We start from the raw sequence: 4,813 nt of genomic DNA, 5'->3' as shown, positions 1-4,813 counted from the left end.
GTATTTTTAACATATTAAAAATCAACGTATTAATAAAAATACGTCATATACAAAATCGACTTAGTAATTTCATAATTACTTGTGCCAAAATATTTTACCATTTATAAATCACAACGGATTGTATTTATAATAATTCATTCAAATTTAATTGTTACATTAAACAATTATTTCATCCGAGTAATGATACAATTCAATTACTCGGATCAGTATCTCATTTAATCACATTTCAATTTGATACGTAAATTTTACTTCCAAAATCGTCCGTCAATTTTCAAGTAATTTAATTAACTCGCAACATTATACGATTAATTAAATAATCAATTAAGAGTATTGCCCTTTAGGTATGACCTAGGGGTCAATCGATCACCACCACACGACAAGTAATGTCAAACTCTAGTCACCAATCATTACCGATATATGTTGACCAGTTGACAGTAACAATATTACTTCCCAATTGTATTCTTAAAATGAGATTTAATAATGATATTTAAATCATGTGATCACACTATTGTTGAGGACACATTTCCCAACAGTGGCCCTGCGTGAGAAGCATCCTGTTGCCCCGCCTCCTTCATTGCCTCCCTTGTCTGGGGATCATCATCCTCTGGTTGCCTCTTCGGCGGCGGTCTTGGATATGATTCGGAGTTTCCCACGAGGTACTTCTTGTGGGAGGGATGGTTTTCGTGCCTTGACACCTTATGGATCTGTTTGAGTGGCGGCTTTGTGGCTATCTCTGACGATTTGATCATTTCTATTACTAGGGTGGTTAATCTTTTTCTTGAGGGCCGGTGTTCTCTTCCTCTGGGTGAGTACATTGCCAGCGCCCCTCTCACGCCACTCGTTAAACCGGGTGGTGGAGTTCGTCCTATTGCTGTTGGTACGGTCTGGAGACGGCTTGTCTCTAAGGTTGGTGCTTCTATGGTTGGTCCGTTTTATCTTCTTATTTTTATGGGCTTCAGTTCGGGGTAGGTGTGTCCGGTGGAGGAGAGGCTATCTTGCATGCCTTGAACCGGCTCATTGAGGCTCGGGGGGCTCAGGTGGGGCTTTCTATGTTGCTGGTTGATTTCCAGAATGCGTTCAACCTTGTTGATCGTTGGACCATGCTTTAGGAGATCCGCCATCGTTTCCCGGCTCTCTCCCGTTGGGTGGAGTTTTGTTATTCCAGCCCGACCCGCCTTTTTTTTATGGGGAGCACTGCTTGTGGTCTTGTCAGGATGTTCAGCAGGGTGATCCGTTGGGCCCTTTGCTTTTTGCTTGGTTTTGCATCCTTTAGTTTGCAAGATCCGGGACACTTTGGATCTCACTTTGCAGGCGTGGTACTTAGATGATGGCACCATCGTGGGTGATACTTTGGAGGTGGGGAAGGTCTTGGATTTGATTATGGTGGATGACCCTCGTTTTGGATTGCATCTTAATGTCTCCAAGACGGAGGTCTTTTGGCCTGTTGAGGATCCTCGGAGTCGACTTCCTGGGGCTTTCCCCCCTTCTATTTCTCGGCCATTGTGTGGTGTTACAGTTTTGGGTGGACCTGTCAGTGCTTGTTCTGATTTTAGCAGTGGGATTGTGGCGAAGAGAGTAACCAAGACCATTGAGCTAATGGATTTGGTTGCGAGGATTGAGGACCCGCAATGTGAGTTGCTTCTTCTTCGAGCTTGTACTGGTATTTCCAAGCTTTACTTCTCACTTCGTACTTGCTCCCCTTGTGTTTTTGGTTCTGTCCATCTTCCTTTTGATGCCGCTCTTCGTTCTAGCTTGGAACGTATTGTCACCGCGTCAGGGCCGGGTTTTGGGGATTGGCAGTGACGCCTTGCTACATTCCCTTTTCAGCTTGGTGGGCTATGCGGCGGGAGATGTTTTATTTTATGCTTTTATTGCGTCCCGTTTGCAGTCTGCTTGTTTACAGGCTAAGCTCCTCGACCCTTATGGTATTGTAGCTGCTGGCCCTGCTTTTGATGATGCCGCACAGGTGTTTACTACGACTACAGGATCTGGTATTTTAGGTAACCCTAGTGAAATTGCTGCCCCCCAAACTAATGAAGAAATTGGCAGATATTTATTTCGCGACGGTTCTTTCTTTGCCTCGCCTCGAGCTCTGTTTTTCTCTTTGACACCACGCCAGCTTGCTTTATGGCGAGTCTCGGCAGGTTCTCACTCCTCCGATTGGTTACGTGCGTTCCTATCTCGAGGTTGGGTCGACTATGAACGGGAGGACTTACCGTAGTGTCTTTGGGGTATCGTCCGGGTGTTCCGTTATTCACGGTATCTAGGCCCTGTCCGGCTTGCTCTCGGGTTTTTCTTTGAGGATGTTTTTGGGGACGACGCTTTGTTTCTTATCGATCATGTGGGCGTTAAACATCGGCATAACCTTGTCCGGGACACTCTTTTCGACATCCGCTATAGATCCGTATTCTGCGGGAAAGGAGGTTGATATCGGTTTGGTTGATGGACATGGTGGCTCTCTTCGTCCTGCGGATTTATTGCTTTATTCTTGGGACAGGGGGCGTGATGTGTGCATTGACTTGACAGGTTCTTCTCCTTTGACTCAGACTGGGATGACGGATTTTGTGCCTGGTTGGGTTGTCGCTGATGCTGCTTAGCGAAAGTGTGCTAAGTATGGGGATTTGTGCGCGGTAGCGGGTTATGGTTTCCTTCCTTTCTCTTTCTCTTCGCTTGGGGAGCTGGGTTCGGATGCCGTTGCCTTGCTCAAGCGGATCCAAAAATTCTCGGTATCTCAGGATGCGGGGGCTCGGGTGGCCGCTTACATTTTTACTAGACTTAGCTTTGCTATTGCTAAGGGTGTGGGAGCCCAGATTGTCTCTCGGCTCCCCACCAATTTCATGTAAACTTTTATTTTTCTTTTAATGAAAGCTGCGCGCATAATAATAATAATAGTAATAGTAATAATAATAGTAGTAGTAGTAGTAGTAATAATAATAATAATAATAATAATAATAATAATAATAATAATAATAATAATAATAGTAATAGTAATAGTAATAATATGACATATTATAACTATAATATGGTTTCCTAGTAATTTCCTAATTCCTTCTATCTTGCTACTATATAAACAAACTAGACCTACTCATAAGGCTTTATTTCACAATAATTCGCAAGAGAGAGAGAGAGAGAGAGAGAGAGAGAGAGAGAGAGAGAGAGAAAGAGAGAGAGAGAGAGAGAAAGAGAGAGAGAGAGAGAGAGAGAGAGAGAGAGAGAGAGAGAGAGAGAGAGAGAGAGAGAGAGAGAATTAGAGCGATAAAAACAAGGGAAATTACCGTCTTTTATTTGTCTCAAGGTAAGTTTTATAAAACCGTATCATAATATAACTCGTCTTGTAATTGCTTCACAAATCTCGTTCTATAGACCATCGTAGGACTAACTAAAACCGTGACTTTGGTCGTGGACCACCAAGGGGTTAACCGGACTTTTGTTGACCGACGTTGACCGTCAGAGGTGGAGTAGTAAGGTGGTGTTTTACGTGGTGTTTGTGTTTTTTAGACCGTGGTTCAAACACGGGTATTCACCTTTGTCCCGCCTGATTTAAGACCTGGACCTGGGTTGGGTGGTTCCTAGGTGGTGAGTCGACCATCATGGGTGGTCGTGGGTGGTCAAAGGTGGTGTTGTTATGTTAAACTGTGTGTATAGCTAGGATTTTTAGACTCTCATCATGACTTGACTAGACCACGACCTGGCAGGGGTTGCAACTGGTGGTTCGTGGTGAATTGGGGAGTGATGGGTAGTGGTCAAGAGTGGTTGTAGGTGGTGGTTGGTGGTGAAAAACCAAGTAATATGTAGGGTTGTTGGTGTTTGTTGTTGCCAATGCTAGAGTTCGACCCATATGGTCTGACCGAACCTCAACTAGAGTCAGGGTTGGTGTTAGGTTCACCGTGGGGCAGAGGGCTTACCTTGGTGGTGGTATGGTTGTGTTGGGTTGAAATAGGTGGTTTGGGTGGTGAGTGTTGTGTTGAGTTGGTTATTGTTATGGTATGGTTTATGGACTCGAGTTGGGTCGTGCTTGGTGGTGATTGTTGGGTGGTTGCCGTGGTTGAAGGAAATGTAGATTCATATACAAATTAACATACTCATATATGTCGAAATTAATTTGTCATAAAATTAAATACGGATTTTATGCATGCAAACAAATAAATAAAATAGAGAAGAAATCATATTCTTACAATGGGTATTTCGGTTTAATAGGGCACAAAAGAAATCTCCTTTTCTTTTGTTCTTGAGCTTTCCTTATGGATGAACAAGATCTAAGTACAAGATCTCTCCCTAAGCTTTATACCCAAGGCTTTCTCTTAATCTAATTAATATTATTTGATCTAGTATAATATTAATCTTATGAAAAATTGAACCAAAATAGTTGGTGTTTTATCTCCTAAAACCGGGTAGAGGAGAAGGAATTTTGGAGTATATAATCTCTCTAATTTATCATTAAAGGTAGAGAGGAAATTTTTGTTTCTTACACTAGAAATAAAAATGTGAATGAATGAATAAAATTAGAGGAGAAAAACTCTCTAATATCCCCTAGGAAAACCGGTGGGGGGGAGCTTTATGGGGAGCCAATGCATGCCCATATTTGTCTTCACAAGATGAATAGGGTTGCATGGCTACTATAGCTTTTTAATCATTATGTTTTCTATTTTAAATATAAACATAATTTTAGCCTAATGCTCCTCCATTATTTCGGCACTTTTACATAATATGGATTCCATATTATTTTGTCAATTGTCAATATGTCACATGTCATGTGTGACATAAATTTGTTATGTATTTTTAACATATTAAAAATCAACGTATTAATGAAAAT

The sequence above is a fragment of the Silene latifolia genome, chromosome 11, assembly GCF_048544455.1.
Source record: "Silene latifolia isolate original U9 population chromosome 11, ASM4854445v1, whole genome shotgun sequence".
NCBI lineage: Eukaryota > Viridiplantae > Streptophyta > Magnoliopsida > Caryophyllales > Caryophyllaceae > Silene > Silene latifolia.
This window is presented reverse-complemented; position numbering follows the sequence as displayed.